General features: G+C 43.5%; 1 protein-coding gene and 1 non-coding gene across 2 annotated transcripts in view; both read left to right on the forward strand.

Moving 5' to 3' along the window:
• LOC126195083 (uncharacterized) overlaps positions 1 to 23394 on the forward strand; it is a 461160-nt gene that overhangs the window by 220082 nt on the left and 217684 nt on the right. The gene's annotated exons all lie outside the window — the stretch shown is intronic.
• Positions 7634 to 7708, forward strand: Trnat-ugu (transfer RNA threonine (anticodon UGU)). Its single transcript has one exon. It is a non-coding gene; the product is annotated as a tRNA-Thr (tRNA).

Below are 23394 nucleotides of genomic sequence, written 5' to 3' on the forward strand. Positions count from 1 at the left end.
GTTTTGGGTGAATTGTAGAAGGAGAGCAAGAGATGAATACAGTAAGTAGATTCAAAAGGATGTAGGTTGCAGTAGTTACTCAGACATGAAGAGGCTTGCACAAGATACAGTAGCATGGACAGCTGCATCAAACCAGTCCTCGGACTGAAGACCACAACAACTACAACGTAATTTGGTTTCATTGTTCATAAGAAACTTCAGTATTTGATGTCAACCTCCCCTGGTACACCAAAGAATATAATTTTTGTTTATCTGATGGTCCCGAGGTCCTATCTGGCTTAGTTCTTAGTTCGCTCGTCTTCTATACTAACTGCCTCCTGTACTTCGAGGTCCCAATATTCTTCATTCCAGAAGTTCTAGTAATACTGTAACAACAAGGTTCCGATTTTCTGTTGAGTACGTGGCTTCACGGCGAATCACTGCTAGGAAACATCTTAATTTTGAATTTATCGAAAGACTGTTATTATTGTAAATGTTCGTAGACACTTTGTAAGCTAAATTATTCTTTTTTATTCGTACTCCCATAGTTTCTTGTTACGGCAAGCCAGTTTGTGTCCATTCACCTAGGTATTTCTCCTACAACTACATCATACACCACATGCCTCCTAACGGTGCGTGGTGGAGGGTACTTCTGGAACCACTAACTACTCCCCATTTCCCTGTACCACTCGTGAATGGTGCGTGAGATGAATGATTGTCGTTAAGCCACTGTATTAGCACTAATTCCTCAAATTTTCTCGCCATGGTCATTTCGCGGGATTTATGTAGGAGGAAGTAATGTTGTCCGACTCTTCGTAGAAAGTTCTCTCCAAAAATTTGAATAGTAAACCTCTCCATGGCGCACAATCCCTCTCTTGTAAAGTCTGTCACTGGAGTTTTTTGAGCATCTCTATAACTCTTTCAGGCCGACTAAACGATCCCATGACGAAACATACCGCTCTTCGTTGGATCTTCTCTATCTCTTCTATCAATCCACCCGGTAAGGATCCCAGATAGATGAACGAAACTTATGAATCGGTCGAACAAACGCCATGTAAGCCACTTCCTTCGTGAATGAGTTATATTTCCTTAAGATTCTTCCTATAAATCTCAGTCTGGCATCTACTTTTCCCACTATTATTTTAAAGTGCTCATTCCACTTAAAGTCTCTCTGGTTAGTAACTTCCACACATTTTACGGTAGACACTATTTCTAGCTATTTGTTATCAATAGTGTAGTTGTGCAGTAGCGGATTTCTTTTTTTTTTCCATGCGCAATATGTTACATTTATTTACGCTTAGGGTCAACCGCCAGAGTCTGCATCATTCATTATACCAAAAGGAAAATACATAAGGGGGGCGCCGGCCGCTGGTGGCCGAGCGGTTCTGGCGCTACAGTCTGGAACCGCGCGACCGCTACGGTCGCAGGTTCGAATCCTGCCTCGGGCATGGATGTGTGTGTTGTTCTTAGGTTAGTTAGGTTTAAGTAGTTCTAAGTTCTAGGGGACTTATGACCACAGCAGTTGAGTCCCATAGTGCTCAGAGCCATTTGAGCCATAAGGGGAGCAGACAGGAATGGTGAATAACAATCGCGTCGATACGGGCAGCAAATAGAGAAATCTGCTGACAAAAGTCACTGTGACATAGGGCACATTGTTATCCTGACAAACATGAATCGAAAGTCGTGTACGGAGGGGAATAGATAGATCTGTAACTGACGTTAGTCGTACTGCAGAGTGCTATTGAACGTTCGGTATATTTGTAGTCATGATCTGGTTTACACTGTCGGAAGGTCTGTGAAATTGTTCGTGGATGATGTCATAGTACATAACGATTAAACTGAACGGCCACAGGGGCTCCAGTTCGGAACCGCGCTGCTGCTACTGTTGTAGGTTCGAATCCTGCTTCGGGCATGGATGTGTGTGATGTCCTTAGGTTACTTAGGTTTAAGTAGTTCTAAGTCTACGGGACTGATGACCTCAAATGTTAAGTCCCATAGTGCTTAGAGGCATTTGAACCGTTTGAACGGCCACATAAAACTTGTCGTAGGAAAAGACGACAGACTGAGATTCGTTCGAAGAATCCTAAGGAGAACTAATTCGTCTATGAAAGAGGCAGAGTGAGACAAACACCGTTCAAACGGTTCAAATGGCTCTGAGCACTATGGGACTTAACATCTGAGGTCATCAGTACCCTAGAACTTCGAACTACTTAAACCTAACTAGCCTAAGGACATCACACACATCCATGCCCGAGGCAGGATTCGGACCTGCGACTGTAGCGGTCGCGCAGCTCCAAACTGAAGCGCCTAGAAGCGCCACACCGGTCGGCAAACACCGTTCAACCGATTCTTAAGTACTTGTTGTCGATCTGGGATTCTTACTAGTCGGGATTCCTCGCGAGTTTGCAAAGTTAGCACAAGAGGGCGACGGAGATGTTTATCAAACTACAGTGGAATTTGCTACAAGAGAGCCGTTATGCATCACGAAGATGTTTACCGTTATGTTCCGAGAATGAAGTTCTAAGATGTGATGAGTAACACATTACCTATTTCTGCATATATATCGCGACATATCAGTAAAATCTGGAAAGTTGATCACGTACGGATTTACTGAAAGCCATTATTTTCTTATTCCGTTTGAGAACTGAATACGGAAAGAGGGAAACGACATTATTACGCAAAATATTTTAATTGTCTGTACTGCGAGTTTCCCACATGTTTCGTTTTAGGCGCGGCTTGCGGAACCACAGCTGGTCGTAAGTCACGCTTTCATTTGTCAATTACGGACGGTATGATGGACTTTTATAGTTCATTTTCAGTTAAGTTGTGTTTGTAACGCATTCACTACGGAAAAGCGTCTTGAGAAGTACCTGTTGGTCAGCCACCCTCAGAAAGTGTGGGAAGATTAACACAGGACACAAATTTATTTAGAAATTTTATGAAACACGCTGAATTCGAGTCAACAATTCATGACTTTTAGAGATGAGCGCCACGTCGATTTTGAGGTCATCAGAAACAGAGCGCAAGCTGGCTTCAACAAGGGTCGAGGAAGGACCTCGCCAGTGGCCGTGGTTGAGGAACCATCACGGCACTTGCATCTTACGACCTAGAGAAAACACAGATTCTTCTATCAAGGTAGTACTCCACCTCCAGTGATTTCAGTGTGGACGGAATGTTTAATTCGTCCTCTTCTCCTTGACTTGTAGATTGGGGACAGAGTGCGTTCCTTAAGCAATACGCTGATTGGTGCCTCATTTACTTAATAATTCATAGATTGATCACTAAATACTGATACCTTAAGATTTTATAAAAAGAATAAGAGACGCTTGGTACCTGCTGATCATTCTTGAAGAGTAGTGAGTGTCTTGCGTTAAATGTAGAGAACATTTTATCTGTTATCACGTACATGCATTGCTGTACCCCAAACAGCGTGCCTCCGACGACGGAATACTTGCTTGTGGACACTGCTACAACTGCCTTAGAACGGCGCGACAGGACAGACATGCGAGACAAGTCTTCAGTGGTCGTCCTTGAGAATGAAATCATTGATTAACTTGGAAAATACGCCACGGAGACGGGAACGTGGAATGTCGTGTTGCTGTAAACAGATACAGCTGACAGGAGAATGTGTCGCAGTGTTGTAAGAAAAGCAGGGCACAGTCGTTCTTAACTGGGTCATTACATGCTAAAAATGTAGATAGTAAGACGAATATATTTAATAGCGTCTTACGACAAATTGTGTTTTTAAAGCACTTAGATCTGGATACTAATTATATAATCGATGTTCCGTCTACCAGGCGTCTCTTCAATTGAATGCCGGCCGAAGTGGCCGTGCGGTTCTAGGCGCTGCAGTCTGGAACCGCGAGACCGCTACGGTCGCAGGTTCGAATCCTGCCTCGGGCATGGATGTGTGTGATGTCCTTAGGTTCGTTAGGTTTAAGTATTTCTAAGTTCTAGGGGACTAATGACCTGAGAAGTTGAGTCCCATAGTGCTCAGAGCCATTTGAACCATTTTTTTTCAATTGAATGGGTAATTTCCACCTATGGTGATGAAACAGCGATAACCCAGTTCTACCGAAATAAAATCTCATGTATATCGTAATTTCTGTCGTTGTAATGTTCCTTACACGCAGTTTACCTGCGAAGGTAAGGCAGATTTTGCCCTAGAGTTTAGAGGACGTTACCAGAGCTTCGTTACTGTCTGATACGTTGGGAGAAGTTCTGCGCACAGGTGTCAAGTACTATGATTGTCCAGAAGGTAAAGAAACAAGTGCGATCGGTAAAAGTGTTGTTGCGGTTTTTGTGGTCTTCAGTCCGAAGACTGGTTTGATGCAGCTCTCCATGCTACTCTATCCTGAGCAAGCCTCTTCATCTCCGAATAACTGTTGCAACCTACGTCCTTCTGAAATGCTTTCTTTATTCATGTCTTAGTCTCTCTCTACGATTTTTACCTTCATGCTTCCCTCCAATACTAAACTGGTGATCCCTTGATGTCTCAGAATGTGTTCTATCAGTCTATCTCATCTTCTACTCAGGTTGTGCCTCAAATTTGCTTTCTCCCCAATTCTGTTCAGTACCACCTCATCAGTTATGTATCTATCTTTCTGACCTTCAGCATTCTCCTGTAGCACCACATTTCAAAAGATGCTATTTTCTTCTTGTCTAAACTATTTATCGTCCATATTTCACTCGCAAGTATAGATTTAAGTGTCAGGAAGTCGTTTCTGAAAGTATTTGTATGGAGTGTAGCCATGTATGGAAGTGAGACGTGGACGATAAATAGTTTGGACAAGAAGAGAATAGAAGCTTTTGAAATGTGGTGCAACAGAAGAATGCTGAAGATTAAATGGGTAGATCACATAACTAATGAGGAGGTATTGTATAGGATTGGAGAGAAGAGGAGTTTGTCGCACAACTTGACAAGAAGAAAGGATCGGTTGGTAGGACATGTTCTGAGGCATCAAGGGATCACCAACTTAGTATTGGAGGGCAGCGTGGAGGGTAAAAATCGTAGAGGGAGACCAAGAGATGAATACACTAAACAGAATCAGAAGGATGTAGGCTGCAGTACGTATTGGGAGATGAAGAAGCTTGCACAGGATAGAGTAGCATGGAGAGCTGCATCAAACCAGTCTCAGGACTGAAGACCACAACAACAACAACATGGCTACACTCCATACAAATATTTCAGAAGAGACATCCTAACACTTACATCTAAATTCGATGTTAACAAATTTCTTTTCCTCAGAAACGTTGTTATTGCCATTGCAAGGCTATAATTTGTATCCTCTCTACTTCTACCATCATCAGTTATTTTGCTGCCGAAATTAGAAAACCCTTCTACTACTTTAAGTGTTTCGTTTCCTATTCCAATTCCCTCAGCATCGCCTGATTTGATTCGACTACACCCCATTATCTTTGTTTTGCTTTTATTGACATTCATCTTGTAACGACCTTTTAAGACCCTGTCCATTCCATTCAGCTGCTCTTACAAGTCGTTTGCTGCCTCCGACTCAATTACAATGTCTTCGGCAAACCTTAAAATTTTTATTATTATTCACTGTCATCGGTTGTCCTCCATACTGTCCCGACTTGGTCCCGTCCGATTTTCATCTGTTTCCGAAGCTTAAAGAACGTCTTCGAGGACATTTCTTTGATAGTGATGAAGCAGAACTGAAATTGCGGCACCGTCAACCAAGCAAACATGCTACAGTGACGGAATCAACAAAGTGGTCTCTCGTTGGCAGAAATGTGTTCGTTGCCAGGGTGACTGCTATGAGAAATAAATATTTAGACATGAAGAATGAATCTGTAGAACGTTTATAACATTTGTTTAATTTAAAATGTTTGAGAAGTTCTCAAATTAAAAAAAAAAAAGAAAGCATTACTTTTTCAGCACCTCCTCTCAAAACTGTCCCGGAATTTTTTATGTATATTACGACAGGCTACCAAACATACATCTTCCGTACTTGGGGTATATAATGTTAGTTGGCTTGCTTATCTTGAGATGTTTCAAATACATCGATGTGCAGAATTCAAGGACGAAAGTTACGTTCGCATGATGTGTCACAGCCAGGTAACATAGGTTGATGAAACTTGGACCAAGTATATAAAGAATTTCTATAGTATAGTACAGAAGCTAACTGAAAAAATAAGCTAATGAGTTGAACTGAAATGACATTTCTAATTGAAGACAATAATTACAGTGAAGCCACCTCGATTCATAATGGTCTCCTGGCCATTACAAAAGGCGGGACGTGGTTCTTAATAGGGTTTCTGATCAACACGGACGGCACTGATTGCTCTGTAACGTGCTCCCATGCGAGCCTCTAGGTTCGTAAGGAGTTGCTGTGTTAGGGCGTTCGATTTCTCCACCAGCTCGGTTGACAACCGCGGTATGGTCTTTGGTGCATTTTCACGTGCCGCAATAAGTCTCCTTAACGCACCCCACACATACTCGGGATTTAAGTCGGGGGACGGACAGGCCAAATTGTCCGTTGAATATCCTCTCGACCCAAGAGCTCCTGCTCATGCGCTGGTCGATGCGGTCGCGCGCTGCCATCGATAAAAATGGAGTCAGGGCGGAAAGCCCTGAAAAAACGGACAGGGGGAACACGTTGACCGGTGAGTGTCCCATGTTCAAAGATTTATGGGTCAGTACGCGCCCTTGCAACATTATGCCTCCTCTCACCATAATATATCGACCACAAAAACGATCATGTTCAACAACGCTGGACGTAAACTCATACTGCAAGTGGTGGGAATATGTAATACACCCAGGAATATTGTCGAATCCCGATTGTGCCTCTGCTATAAAGTACCCTTCTGCCTTATAACTAACAACTAGCAATAACAGTAGGTTTTTAACTAAGTGAAGGACCTCTGAAGCCCACCACAGCCTCTTCCTTCAGGAGAAATTTATTGTAAATAAAGAATCTTAAAACGTTTGCCATTATCGGATACAAACATGTATGGAACAAGGGCGATGAGCCCGCTAACACCGACGAGAGAAAAAATCCCTTGATGTTTTAATAACTCAGGAAGCACCTGATGATGATGAAAACAAGTAACGTTGTCGAAATAAGTTGTCCAGAAGATACAAAAACCCAACAGTCTACCCATGAGAACATTATACATCCTCTGTACACGAAATACATTATCTTGCTAGAATAATTACCGACACAGAAATTACTCCACACAGACACACACACACACACACATCAGTGAGTGAAATGATAATTAAATGGTCACCCTAGCTGCAGACAGGCCTTGATATACTTCACTGGGGACAAATTTTCAACATGTCCCCAGTGAAGTATATCAATGCCTGTTTGTAGCTATGGTGTCCATTTAATTATCATTTCATTTCTAGCAAAACTGCATGGTCATCAACGGTAACTGTACTTTCGGGAATAGATACTACCGTCATATAGAGTTAAAATATGGCTTCCCGGCCATTGACCTTCTTGTGCGAACGCACACGCAATGCCCGAACTCGTACGGGACTTAGTAGATTAATCTGACACGAGTAATGAGTATGATGGGCAAACATCTAGTAGGCGCACTACGAATGTAGTCGTGTGGACATGTTGGGAATGTGGGTCTCACGGGTAGCGTGCAAGGGATAAGTCCCTGCAGGCGCACTATCCTCTGTGCCCTCGGTGGCTCAGATGGATAGAGCGTCTGCCCTGTAAGCAGGAGATCCCGGGTTCGAGTCCCGGTCGGGGCACACATTTTCAACATGTCCCCCAATGAAGTATTTCAACGCCTGTTTGCAACTGGGGTGTCCATTTAATTATCATTTCATTTCCAGCAAAGCTGCATGGTCATCAACGGTAACTGTACTTTCGGGAACAGATACTGCCGTCATATATACATCAATGAGTTATACGAGACGTATGCACATAAGTAAGTTCTTCGATAAGCGGTACTCCACAGATATAAAAAATTTAAAGTAATGTTGGAAACACCGGCCGCTGCCAAGAGGAATTCCATGATTTTGTTGCCGGTTTTCGACGATAAATAATCCTGCTTAGGTACCTGATTAATATAAAACCGAAACAGACTTATTTAAACATGAACAATCGCAACAGACAATAAAGCGCACTAGCTAATAGGTTATACTTACGGAAACAATCATCAGCATCCGTACACGTTAGCCATTATGACGTCCGAAACCACCACTCTGTGTCTAATTAATTATTGTAATCTGATTTGTGGATTCTTCCGTTACTTGTTGGAAGAACAATTCCATATTTAAGGTTGAATAACAAGTACACTGTTTTTATTCTACTCATATTTGTTTATTTCTAACTAGTTTTCGGTTTATTGGGACATCTGCAGGAAATGGCGTTTGCAAGGGACACTAGTTTTTAGGTAACCAAACATTACAAGCAAAGACACAATCCACCTGCACAGAATTTTGTGCACCAAACTTGTTTTTTTATCCTTTACATTAAACTTTACGAAACAGACAAAACTAAACGCAATAAATATTTAAACTGCACAGCCTTACAATATTATAGATTATGTTGTTATATTGCTAATGTTTGTGAGGACATCGTTTGACAAACTGTGAAACTGAGCACTCTTCATTTATGCTGTGTGCCAAACATGTTTTTTACCATTGTAAATTACACTTTACGCAATGGACAGTTTAAACAAAATAATTAAAAGACACACTGTTACATTATCACAGGTTATGTGGTTATGATGGCATATTTTGTGAGGTCGTTACATTGGTTGGGAACTGTCTAACTGAGCACTAGTCACTTATGTTGTGCAACAAACATCTTTTACGTTGTAAATTACGGTTTACGCAATGGTCGATATTAAACACAGACTACGATTAAAATACACAATTTTACGTTGTTACAAGTTATATTGTTACAATTTTGATGTTTATGAGGTAAGGAATATGAATTTCTTGTATGTTTTAATTTTGTGTAGCAGTATATGTCGTTGTGATGGTCTACGGGTATTTTTCTGGTTGATTACGTAATGTGAACCTTAAAAGTGGGGATGTGCTCAGCTGTAAATGATCATTTAGAACTAGCTAGGGATCATGAGCTAAGTGTTTGTTTACCTCAAGTAATTTCAACGTCAAAAAACAAGTTTGGTGCACAACATTCTGTGCAAGTGGATTGCATCTTTGCTTACAATGTTTAATTAGCTAAGAACTAGTGTCGCTTGCAGACACTTGTCAGTTTCTTGAACTTGGCCCAGTAAGCCGAAAACTAGTTAGAAATGAACAAATATCGTAGAACACAAACAGTGTACCCGTTATTCAACGTTAAATAATTATTATGAGATTAAATTTCATTAAAACATCTTTGACATCTACAAAAGTATTTGTAGTCAAACATACCTTCAGATTATGTGAGTGATGTAATTAATTCCCGCTCCATAATAAAGGACAAAACCTGTAAAACAATCTTCTATACGAAAAATAGCCAAGGTGAACATGTTGCATAACCATAAGTACACCACACATTTCTATTTATATTTATATTTCAATATCCAACTCCAGCTTCAAGTGCTGGAAATAAAACGCAAGACTTCTTTAACACGGAACGATCTTGTTGATATTACAGCACTGTTCTGTCTAGAAGTAAACGAAAGTGTGCTTGGGGGCTGATAACAGCACTCATTCATGGACTGCGATTTACAAGATCTTGAAATGGCAACTTGACAGAGAGAAAGGAACAAGACGCCTAACATAACATATTCCTAACCCTCGTGCTGTGATAATTCTCTCTCTCTCTCTCTCTTTCTGTATCTCCGTGTGTGCGTATGTGAGTGTGAGTGAGTGTGAGTGTGTGTATGTGTGTGTGTGTGTGTGTGTTTGAGAGAGAGAGAGAGAGAGAGAGGAAGGGAGAGAGAGAGAGAGAGAGAGAGAGAGAGACAGACAGACAGACAGGGAGAGAGGAAGGAGAGAGAGAGAGAGAGAGAGAGAGAGAGACAGGCAGACGGTAGGGACAGAATTTCTGTCCACTAATAGACTAAACACGATTTACTAAGGAACGTAAGGTACAAGGTTATGTAAGGAGTACGCAGACAAAGCGTGTTTGCAAGAATCGAAACAAAAAAAGCTAAACCAAGAATGAGGTTCCTCCGGCGTGCTTAGAAAGAATGCATTAAGCTCGATGTCAATACAAGGACGCGGTAACTGCGCATAGCGATCATGAAAGGCACATTTCAAAGAAAGTAAATGAATAATGAGCGTGCTCTGACTATAAACAATGAGGTGAAGCCGACGGAATTTCTTGGTAAAGCGCAAGCAGTCCATCTCGCAGCAACTGCGTGTAGTCTTCTCCAGAAATTCTAATAGGATGGTATCGATAGAAGGAATCCGATCTTTTAAAATGTAGTGAGAAACCTACTGGATCAGCTGGTTGAACAAGAGTTGCTAACTTGACATGCAGCTGGATCACTGCAACAATTGTTTATTTGGCTATTTTGAAGAGTCGACAGATATTTCACAACCATCTGCAGAGTTTTCTAGAAAAGTGAATCGCGTACGCTGGCATTTATGAAACATGTAATCCATCTTCAAGTTAACGGATACTTCCATGCTTTTTTGTAGTACTATTTCATATTTTTCAATGAAAACCAAAGACAGCGGATGTTTTACAGTATTGATTTGTTTTGGGTACCTATTTTCTATTAAAAGTCCGTCGCCAAACAATAACCGACTGCCGTCTTCAAAGAGCATAGAATTCTGGTGAAAACGTGGAAGAAGGTTTTACAAATGATGAGTGTGATGTATGCTAAATGTCATCTTTGACAGTGCAGTTGTAAGATGGCTGAAAATAGATAAGCTAAAGAGTAAAACAAATCTGAAGAAAACATACGAGAGAGAGAGAGGGGGAAGGGTAGAATGTAAACAAAAATAAAGCATGCCATCCCCAGATCTAGATTTGGAACTGTAATGAGTACTATAAAAAAGATTTATAGAAGAAAGTATGATGAATACACACCATTACACTTGTAAAATCAGCCGACCATGTGGTAATATTTAGTCTCAATGTTTTCTGTAATATTGCCATCACCTTTATTTTCTATTTAGCGTATATGTTTTTTAGTTGTGTTATAACAAGACAGTCAAAGATGAAATTTACTCTATTTTGGCATTACACTCTCCACCTGTAATACATTATATAAAGACGATCACCAGTATTGTATTTCCTTTGATGATGACAGTCACCTATTACCTATTGTCCGGTTCACAAAACACAAAAAAATGGTTCAAATGGCTCTGAGCACTATGGGACTCAACTGCTGAGGTCATTAGTCCCCTAGAACTTAGAACTAGTTAAACCTAACTAACCTAAGGACATCACAAACATCCATGCCCGAGGCAGGATTCGAACCTGCGACCGTAGCGGTCTCGCGGTTCCAGACTGCAGCGCCTTTAACCGCACGGCCACTTCGGCCGGCTACAAAACACATTACTGTAGAATATCCACAATTCGTGTTCTGTTCTCAGTAATAAATGTTTTAATATAGCCTGTGAAAGTCTCTTACAACTAACCTTTTTGTGCTGAAACATATTAACCAACAAAATAAACCGTTCGCAGATTATTGAGAATTCACACACCATATACTGTTACCAGTTTCTTTATGTTAAAGGTAGATTTCCGAGTTGACTCAAAAGATTTGGTAGCACCCATAAAACTTGTAGTTCTGATAGTAATGGCGTTACTGAAGTCAGGGGGGAACAATTCCCTTTTAGGAGATCTCCCAAGAATATTTACGCAACCGTGCCGCTCATTAATGTGACCGAAGAAGGCATGGTTATTGTCCTCTTCAGAACACGCACACAGCGGGGATGGTGTACGAGCGATGCAATACAGGTGTTTCTTAACCCTCTGAGTACCAGTGGTTTCTGCCTTTCGCATGAAACCGCCGATGCTATTGCAAGATAGAGACATCTGTTGGTACAATGAGGTACTCCTACGAAGATAGTGCATTTTAGCAGTTACTTACAGTAATCAGAGCAACAATCAGCACGGAGATTGAGCTACATGATTGCAGTAAATTGTAACATTCGTTTTTGTTTTTTTTTTCTATGCTGATGGTACTGAAATCATTGACAATGTAAGTAACCATATCTAAAGTTATTGTAACGTAAATTTCAGTTTATACTACTGCTGCTACGAAGGGTTCCGAAATAAAACTACTGGAGCAGTATGTACTTTTAATATAAATTTATTAAATTTTAGGCCCATTTTTTGTTAGTTATAAATATAATTTGTTTTATGTATTATGAGTTCATGGAAGTTTCGACGTGTTCTATTGTATTTAGGAAAAATGCGAAGTTGCTTTCAAATTTATTTCATGAAATGATGGGTGGTTGAAAACTGCGTCCAAGTGGTTCCAGACTGAATCGACAACTTTCAAACAGTTAACTGTTTACTTTTTGCCAATATATCCTTGTATTCGTTGCTTACTTCGATAATAAAAGTAAATTTTATGAAAAATTTTAAAATTAAATTCACCTTATGTTGTTGGGACTCACACGGCTAAAACAGTTCTGCAGTGATAGAAGTTAACATCCTTGACCATCGGTAGTTGTCATTACAGCGACGCACTGGATGCGAATCGTAATTATCTGTGCGTAAGGAATTCGATTAATTCTGGAGAAGTCCTTCCAATCCTGGTTCCATAATCCCCTGGCTGAAAGTGACTCTTCGTAACATATCAGCAGCTGGGATTCCAAAATAATTAATTTCTCCATAGTGAGTGACAAAAAATGGTTCAAATGGCTCTGAGCACTATGGGACTCAACTGCTGTGGTCATAAGTCCCCTAGAACTTAGAACTACTTAAACCTAACTAACCTAAGGACATCACACACATCCATGCCCGAGGCAGGATTCGAACCTGCGACCGTAGCGGTCGTGCGGTTCCAGACTGGAGCGCCTTTAACCGCGCGGCCACTCCGGCCGGCGTGAGTGACATATTCACCCATTAAGGTCCCCTTAATATCATTGCAATAGATAATCACTAATGTGGAAAAAGTATTTCGATAAGATTTATTCCCCCGCTCGACGATTTCAGCCACCTATCTTTGGCCTTCTATTACTCCAGCGGCACAAGGAAGAGCTGTAAACAATAATGACTGTTCTCAGTCAGAGAATTTTGTACTTCATATAATAGAAACACTACCAACGAGTAATAGTTTTGTTACATTACAAATTCTTAGAATTTTCCAAACATTTCACCGGTACTGCGCTCTCACAATACTTCAGGAAATTCCCGCTCTTTCCGTCGTGAAGCTCTAGTAGGTTGCTATCACGCCAGCTTCGAGGAATACAATGGTCAGCCGTCGTCGTGACCTGCTGCCAGCTATTAGCTATACTCCGAGGTGATAGAAAGCTGTCCCGTCGGCCAACACGCCGTGGTTTGGCAACACTAACAACCCGTGTCCGGCACACCTCAATTACGCTCAGCTGCTACTTCCCGTGTGTTTCATATGTTACCTACGAAATTTCTTTCTGCAGGCTACCGACAATTTCTTCGCCGTTTCTGACTATGACACACATGTTTGATGAAAACTCACAAGATGCGACTTCAAATTTACATTGCTTGCCATTGAAAGGATAGAAAGTAACGAAAATTTTGTAGCTGTGCGTACAAAGTATAGTACACTGCTTGACAATATATCGGTAAGGAACACGACATTATTGAACAGGAATAATCACAGGCAATGATGGACGACATGATACACAGTACATACGTAACTGGGGTGGAACGGTATATTCATAACGAAAAATGGTACAGATTTCACGCAACATAAAGGTCGATATCTGACTCTCGGTAAGGAATATACCCTCCTGGCACAGTTATACAAATTTGCACCTGTCATTCATGCTGGCTATCAAACTGCTGAGCAGTCCTTTGGGGATATTGTCCCATTCGATATTGTCCCACTTCTCTCTCTAAACTGTTCAGGTCCAAGGAATACTCAGGCCACGCCATAAGTTCATTATCTGCACTTTTCAGTGTATCAGACACCTCAACGGCCGTGTGTGGTCCGACATTGTCGTCCATAAATAGAAAGTCGAGATCTACCGCTCCCCTGAACAGACATGATACAGAATATTGTCCCTGGAATACTGTTGTACTGTAATGGTACCTCGCACAAAGATATGCAGCAGTTTTCGACTATTGTGCATAATCCCTGCCAAACCATAACGCCTAGGCCGCACCGAAGGCGCCCATGAACATTCTGTGGTGTGTAACATGTTTCCGTCCACACTACCTGGTAGCCTGAATCACTTGCCACAGTGAAGCGGCATTCGTTGGAGAACATCACTCTGGACCACTGTCGCTGATCCCAATCAACATGCTCCCTAGACCGACGAACACTTTCTCGGCAATAGCGTGCTTGGTGTGAGGTGCATTTGACAGACTTCCGAGCGCACAAACCAGCCTGATGTAATCGCCGCGAAATGATTCTGGCAGACATATGTGCACTGGTAGCGGTTGCAAAGTCTGCAGCGAACTGCCTAGGAGTGAGATGTCTGCTTCTTTTCCTCACTAGGGCTACATATTGATCTACTTGCGGATTGGTGGTCTGTGTCCGACCACCGGCATGCTTTCGTATAGCATTTCAACCTTCAAAAAAATGTTCAAATGTGTGTACACACACACCCATGCCCGAGGGAGGACTCGAACCTCCACCGGGACCATTCAACCTTCAGCGGCCTTCTTCAACCGCGAGATAACACTTTTGGACATACACATTAACGTGGCCAGAGAAGTGACACTGGGCACTTTCGAGGTGTCCAACTGCTCGTCCACAATCATAACCACTCAAGTGATGCCCTTCCAGACATGCCGTACCACAGGGATTGTCACACTAATCGGTTCCACAACAACCTTCGGCAAACACTGTAATGCTTGAACTGTCGAATGCATACGGAGCGTTCGTGCACAGGCTTCACTGTAGTTAACACTTCCCGCCCTCTGTCTTTCCTTTTACCGTCATTGGTCAGGCGTTGCTTAGCAATTGTCAGCTGTTCCGTATCAAATGACAGCTGTTTCTTAGCAAGTATCAGTTGTTCCTAAGCAATTGTCAAGCAGTGTAGGAAGAAAACATGGTCAAAATTGTAGATGGTTTGGGATGTGAAACTCAACAGACAGACCGGCAACAATTGTTCTATCGCAGCTGAGCATCAAGTACAACTGGCCTTGGATGACAGATGCGCTTAAGCCCGTCTCACACGGAGCAAGGTTTGCCGCAAGTTTGCGAGATGGCGTGCATGCCTGCCGGCTTGCAGGGATAGGAGCCGGCTATCTTCCATGCCGAAGCTCTCCCACGGTGCAAGATCGGCAGCTAGTTGTGTTGTGATCGGCTGCATGTTGTATCGAACGAAGATGGCTGCTTCAGGTACAGATGTTCAGAGAAAACTGGCGTTATTAGCTGTTTTGGTGCTAAACGATGTAGAAATGCATGCTAATGAGAGAAGAAGAAAGAAAGAATGGACGAAAAACTGGATTAAGAGGAGAAACGCTGGAAAAGGTGTGCTCTCCATGCTTCATAAAGAGTTGAGGTTAATTCGCATAACACCTACTTTTGTTTGAAAAGTATCACCATTTCATTACTGTTTGATTTTATAATGGTTCAAATGGCTCTGAGCACTATGGGACTCAACTGCTGAGGTCATTAGTCCCCTAGAACTTAGAACTAGTTAAACCTAACTAACCTGCGACCGTAGCGGTCTTGCGGTTCCAGACTGCAGCGCCTTTAACCGCACGGCCACTTCGGCCGGCTTTGATTTTATAAATATACCGATAATGACTGTTATATACGACTTTATTTTATAGGATAGAAGATCGTACATCCTTTGCAAATTTTATACGAATGGATGTATTGGTATTTGCAACTCTTTTGAGTGCCTCTGCACGCAAGTGTTTATTATAATAGTTTGCGCTTTTCACGACGTACAGACACTGTTCTTCCCTATAAGTACACATCAATGCTTCAATCGCTTCCTTGGACCACTGCGGTGCCATTATTTAATAATTATAAGAACTTCCTACCGCACCTCACGACAGCATAAAAGCGACTATCAACAAAGGCTTCCTGCCCAAGCTTTCCGCGTCTGACGTCACAAACGAAACGCCTCCTGATTGGCCAACGCAGGTAGCACGCAGGGAACCTTGCAAGAAAAATAGCACCGGACCTATCCTGGAAATCTTACAAGGTTCCCAGCAAGGTAGCCCGCTAGCAGACGACGGAGCCCGCAAGGTAGCCGCCGCGCAAGCCAACAAGGAAACTTACAGCGAACCTTGCTCCGTGTGAGACGGGCTTTACGCCAGTCCAAACTGCTTCAACTCTCTGCCAGAGTTCACGAGTCGTTGTGGTCGGCCAGTCTGTCGGTAACCCATGATGAGATCTTTTCACTGGCTGAGGGATGTGGGAATGTGCCGACCAGTGAAGCAGACGAATACCGTCCACCTTCCGTAGGTCAGAACAGCATGGATAACATGCGATCTTACGTTATCTTGTTGAAAGATAACATCACGCAGACCTCGAAGATGGGGAGCAGCTTCAGGATTTAAAGCGTCTGAAATGTGACAGTTACTGTGTAAATTGGCAGCTGTGCGAACCGTGCTCGATCATTATCGTACCCCTTATGACGACGATGAATGCAATAGAGCAACATTCGTTCGTTCTTCTCGGAACCTCCACACACGATTACGTCCATCGTGATGCTGTACACAAAGTCGAGACAAGCCTGTAAAGGCGATACGGTCCCACTCCCTTGTCCAGTGTCGTTGTTGGGCGCACTGTCGGCCCGTCTTTCTATCCTGCCGCGTCAAGGTAAATCGCAATAACGAGCCCCATGCTGACAGCCTGTGGTGCTCCTGACGACGACACTATGTCCGTAAGGATATTCGTAATGCTGCAAACAAATCCATTTCCTGACTGAGGGTATGCCGCGCGGGGTATCCCCGCGGTCTCGGGCGCCGTGTAACGGTTCGCGCGGCTCCCTCCGTCGGAGGTTCGAGTGCTCCCTCGGGCATGGGTGTGTGTTTGTCCTTAGCGTAAGTTGGTTTAAGTTACATTACGTAGTGTGTAAACTTAGAGACTGATGACCTCAGCAGTTTGGTCCCATAGGATCTTACCACAAATTTCCAAAAACTGAGGGTATGTGTAGTGCGTGCACGATCCTGCATGTCCAAGCGAACTCTTTGTCTGTCCTCTAGGGTGCTAATCACGAGGGACCTTTTTTTAGTATTCTGTACCTCAATCGTTAAAAACAGAAGCCATAAAGGGGCACTTTGTTCTCCGTCTGTCTGTCCGACTGTTAAGACCACTTTTTCTCATCAACGGGTTCAAATGGTTCAAATGGCTCTGAGCACTATGGGACTCAACTGCTGTGGTCATAAGTCCCCTAGAACTTAGAACTACTTAAACCTAACTAACCTAAGGACAGCACACAACACCCAGCCATCACGAGGCAGAGAAAATCCCTGACCCCGCCGGGAATCGAACCCGGGAACCCGGGCGTGGGAAGCGAGAACGCTACCGCACGACCACGAGATGCGGGCTCTCATCAACGGGTACATGTATCAAGTTAAAATTTATGTCACATACTAAGGTCTGCAGCACCTTGGTAGTGTACCCTGTAAGTCAATGCAATCGAAATATACAGCCATCTATTTACACTTGCAGACTCTCTCAACAAAACCTATAGGGAACTTACCATTGACCTAGAATCATGAAAGTTGGCAAGAAGCAGGGTTTCAAAATCCAAGTAAAGGAAAATCTGAAAATCGTTAATTTGTAATTATTCCACACGAAACACTTTTTTGCCATTACAAGTTTACAACGCATTTGTAATCCGTTAATATCTCAGGAGATATTTTGATATGGCTTTCAGTAATAGGTAGAACGATTCACAAGGAAGTTTTATGTAGATAATCTACAAATGTTTCGTACTTACTGGCTGAGCTACGACGAATTGAATTCCTCTACCACTGTGAAAACGATGCCTTTGCCATATAACAGCGATGGGCTTAAGGCCGCCCAACCATCGCACCACGGAACCGCTGCTATCTCAAGTCCTTTGCGAACTGCTCATTCTTCATATAAACATTCCCTTGCGGTCTGTGCGCACGACACGTACAGCATCTGTCATGTATCAGAGCAAAGTAGTGCTAATAACTGATACAGGATTGCGCTTCCATTATTTGGAATAGGGTTATGATACCCCGTAAAATATCTGTTGATGCGTTCCACCAAACAGTTCCACATTTGCGTAATAACAATATCCGTATGGCCGGCTATGCTGCCGTCTTCTCTGATGACTTACTTCAAATTGTACCAGCAATCGCAACAGGGACTAGAGCGGACGAAGTCAACGCACATGCAATTTCGAGTTAGCATAGCATATTAATATAACTCCAGAATTAACAAAGTAAATGAAAACTTACAATAGCTAATGCGAAACGACACAAAAGCTTTTAACTTAAAATAAAAACATTCTCGAAATTCTTGGAATCCCTAGGACCGATACCTTGCCAGTATCGATATCGATAAGAGGCAAAAATCGTCGAGGTTCTTGATTTCCGGTTTATATGAACTATCCAAATACATAATTACGTTTGTACGGCACGCTCAGAGCGCGAGTCCTCTCACACCTGTTTGGTTTTGTTTTATGTGATCATTCCTGTTTAGGTCGCTCCAGATGGTTACTCCAAGGTATTTCACGGTAGTTACTGTTTACGGAATTTGTCATCAACAGTGCAACGATACAGTAGTGGATTTCTTCCCCTACTTATGCTCAGTGTGTTCGATTTATTTATGGTCAGGGTGAACTGCCAGAGCCTGCACCAGTCATCAATTCCTTACAGACTTCCTACAATTCACCTCAGTACCCTGAGACTGCTACCTTCTTATAGACAATCACATCACCTGCAATCAGCCTGTGGAGGTACCGACTCACTAGATATTGTTAATAGTAACTTCCTTGTGGTCGTCGACTTTTCTCCGTGACGTGTTCAGTTCTGTCTGCAAGGACGTCCTGAATCCAGTCACAAATCTGGTCCAATAATCGGTAAGCTCATACTTTATTCGCTAAACGACAGTGCGAAACTGTATCGAATACCTTCCGAAGTCAAGGAACACGGCGTCAACCTATCATACACTTCCGTAAAAGTTCCAGAGAGAAAGTAAAATAAGTTCTGTACATCGTTAAACTGTGTCCTTCTAAATAATAACTGTAATGAAGGAAGGAAGGATGGCGGTAAGATTAGAGTTTTAACGCCCCGTCAACAGCTGGATCATTAGAGACGGCGTAGAAGCTCGGATTGCAAAAGGATAGGAAAGGAATTCGGCGGTGCCCTTCCCGAAGAAATCATCCGAGCATTTGCCTGGATCGATTTAGTGAAATTACGGGAAAGCTAACTCCGAATGGCCGGAAGGGGATTTGAACCGCCGTCCTCCAGAATGTGAGCTCAGTGTGCTAACCGTTGCGCCACCTCGGTAATGTTTACAGTTAGTTGGTAAATATAATATAGCGTAGTACTCAATTCAATCACTTACCGAACATACATAAACCTTGAAAACGATAATTTTGTATGCTTGGTTCTTAAGTGGTTTACTTTTGAGTGGGTCACCTTTTTGACCTCTCAAAATTGACTTGAGACGAATTGTGAACCTTCTAGTTATTGTGAACAAAATAAAGTTAGGATCTAATTTAGTTTCCAGATGGCAAATCTATGTACATTTGTGGTTAGTCATCACCGACTCCTGGAGGCACCATAAACAACGTCTCCATTCCTTGTCTTCACTTGTTCCATGGTCATTCTATTATGTCCATTATCGAATTTCTCCCTGGTTTTCCTCTATGGTTTTGACCTTGTGTTCTTCCGAGTAGTGAAGCTTTTCCTAGTACCTTAATTTCATCTCCAGTATTTTGTCTTCCAGCAATAAATACATGGACTATTTTTTAAGGTCCGATCGGTCGCAAAATGGAAACCAGAGTGAAAATAAAATATATATGTCATCTGCAGTACTTAGGTACACCTTCCAGGTACTTCTCTACATAGTCATCCATCGTACGTAGACAGCTGTCGTAGCGTTGTACCAATTTTCCAATACCATCTTCATAGAAGGCTGCTGCCTGGGTTTTCGGCCAGTTCTATATACTGGTCTGAAGCTCTATATACTGGTCTGTGTCCTCATGGCCAGCTGTTCATAGGAGCAAAGAGATGAAAATCAGAGAGCGCGAAGTACGGGCAATATGGTGGGCGATGAAACACTTCCCACAGAAAACTGTTCTCGACCGTCTGTGTTCCAGATGCAGTGCGTGGCCGAGCATTCTCATGAAGGAGAACATTGCCTGATCACAATATTCCACTGTGCTTGCTCTGAGTTGCCTTCCGTAGACGATTTTCTCTAATTGCCCGATCCACTCGCTAAACAAGATAGTCGGTTAGCGAACGGTTCCTTCCTTGGCCACCTGCATCATGAACGTCTGTACGTTCTGCTTCAAGGTTCCTGCATCACTCCCACAGTTTGCTGCCATGCATGCCAGTTGTAGTATGTGAGCTGCATGAAAACAGACGGAACTCCTCAGCGTGAAGAAATCGAATTACAGAATGCACTTCACACTTGGCGGGAGGTTACACTGAGGTGACAAAAATCATGGGATAGTGATATGCACATATACTTACGGCGGTAGTATCGTGTACACAAGGCACAAAAGGGCAGTGCATTGGCAAAGCTATCATTCGTTTTGACTTGACTCATGTGAAGAGGTATCCGACGTATTATAGCCGCAAGATGGGAATTAATAGACTTTGAACGGGGGATAGTAGTTGGAGCGAGACATAACACATTTCACTTAGGAAATCGTTAGGGAATTCAACATTCCGAAATCCACAGCATAGGTGTGTACTGAGACAACCAAATTTCAACCATTACCTCTCGCCACGGGCAAAGCAGTGGATGGCGGCCTTCACTTAACGACCGAGAGCAGCGGCGTTTGTGTAGAGTTGACAGTGGTAACAGACAAGCAACACCATATGTAATAACCGCTGAAGCCGGCCGGTGTGGCCGTGCGGTTCTAGGCGCTTCAGTCTGGAACCGCGTGACCGCTACGGTCGCAGGTTCGAATCCTGCCTCGGGCATTGATGTGTGTGATGTCCTTAGGTTAGTTAGGTTTAAATAGTTCTAAGTTCTAGGGGACTGATGACCACAGATGTTAAGTCCCATAGTGCTCAGAGCCATGTGAACCATATGTGTGAATAACCACTGAAATCCGTTAGGGCAGTATGACGGAATTTGGCGCTAATGGGCTAGGGCAGCAGACGGCCTACGCGGGTGCCTTTGTTAACAACACATCACCTGCAGCGCTTCTCTTGGGCTCGTGACGATATCGGATGCACCATTGCGACTGGGAAAGCGTGGTCTGGTCAGATCAGTCCAGATTTCAGGTGGTAAGAACTGATGGTAGGGTTCAGCTGTGGCGGAGACCGCACGGAACCACGGACCCAGTATGTCAACAAGGCAATGCGCAAGCTGGTGGTGACTCCATCATGGTGTGGACTATGTTTACACGGGATGAAGTGGGTCCTCTGATTCATCTGAACAAAGCATTGACTGGAATCAGTTATCTTCGACTACTTGGAGACCATTTAAAGCCATTAATGGACTTCATGTCCCAAACAATGATGGTATTTGGTGTGGATGACAGTGCACCCCGTCACCGAGCCACAATTGTCCGCGATTGGTTTGAAGGACGTTCTGGAGAATTGGAGCGAGTGACTTGGCCACCCAAACCGCCCGACATGAATACCGTCGAACATTTATGGGATATAATCGAGAGGTTAGTTCGTGCACAATCCTGTAGCGGCAACTCTTACGCAATTACGGACGGCTGCCGCGGACTCCCAACGACTTGTTGAGTCCATGCCACGTCCAGTTGCTGCACTAACTCGGGTAAAAGGATGTCCGACAGAATACTAGGAGGTATCCCATGGCTTTTGTCACCTCAGTGTCTTGTTCTAGGCATCCGTACGTGCTCACTGTGCGCTCAGAATTGAAAATTTTGACTCAATAGACGAAAATACTAGAGACACGGCGCACTACGTCTGTGCAAAGTTTCATCGGATTTTCGTTGTGGTTCTGATACCAGCACCGATCGAACCCTGAAAAAAAAGAAAGAAAAAAAAAGAACCATCCCTGGTATCAAATAGTTCGAATGGCTCTAAGCACTATGGGACTTAACATATGAGGTCATCAGTCCCCTAGGCTTAGAACTACGTAAACCTAACTAACCTAAGGACATCACACACATCCATGCCCGAGGCAGGATTCGAACCTGCGACCGAAGCATCAGCACGCTTCCGGACTGAAGCGCCTAGAACCGCTTGGCCACAGCGGCCGGCCCTGGTATCAACATCGACAACTTCATGTCTCCACTGCTGTGAGAGAAGTTCGTGAGCCGTGCTTGGGTAGCAGCCTTACGCCAAGTGTATGATTGCTTAGCCCTTTAATAGCAGTGATATCCTCTGTTGCATCACTGGGGCTCAGTCCACCGCCTTAAAAGAACGAGGCCAGCAGCTATACGCCGCTGTCAGTTACAGTTTGGCAACGGCAGAGGAACACTCAGCTGAAAACTTGTGGATGTATAACCACTTATCTCTTGTTGCTTCAATTTGTGCAACGCTTTTGGGAAACGGTGTTTAGTACCGCTCCAGTTTGTTTGGCGCACCCAGTTGCTGGAGCTAGTGCCGAGAGCCAGAGCCCTGTTTGGAGGCGTTCATTTACTCCTCCCCTGCCAACCCCACACCTCTCTCCTTTTACGTCACCGGCGCACAGCGCGCGTGCCGTGTATGTGTGAGTGTTCGCCGCGCCCCGGTTAATCGCCGGCGCCAGTATCCGGTTCTGGCCGCGCCCCGATCGATCCCCCAGCTCCACTCCATAGGCGTCCAGCGGCGAGGCGCTCCCTCTGGAGGAACTGGCCCGGCCCTGCCCAAGGCCTGCCAGTAATCTGGCGCCAGCAAGGACGCGCGGCTAGCCTCCAATTTGGGAACACTCATCTCCTGTGTGAACGACCGCGCCGGCGGCGGGCGATCATCTGTCGTAATCACCGGTGTGTCTCCACAGCAGCAATTGTCCTCGAAACAATGCCTGCGGCGCCCTTGTATGAGGAAAACCACACATCAGATACACCGTGTGTCTCATACCCGAAATACACGTAGCACTAACTAGTGAACAAACTGACTAATCGCCGGGGTACGATCATGCAGAATATCTTCCTATAAAAAGGGTTTCAGATAAGGTGCTTTTTTTTAACTTACAAATTATCAAGTGAAAGGTTTATCTATTTAGATATGGAAACGTTACGAACATTACTCTTTCTGTGGAGTTATGAAGATAGAGGGCTCGTAA

The sequence above is a fragment of the Schistocerca nitens genome, chromosome 7 (genome assembly GCF_023898315.1).
Source record: "Schistocerca nitens isolate TAMUIC-IGC-003100 chromosome 7, iqSchNite1.1, whole genome shotgun sequence".
NCBI classification, from domain to species: Eukaryota; Metazoa; Arthropoda; class Insecta; order Orthoptera; family Acrididae; genus Schistocerca; species Schistocerca nitens.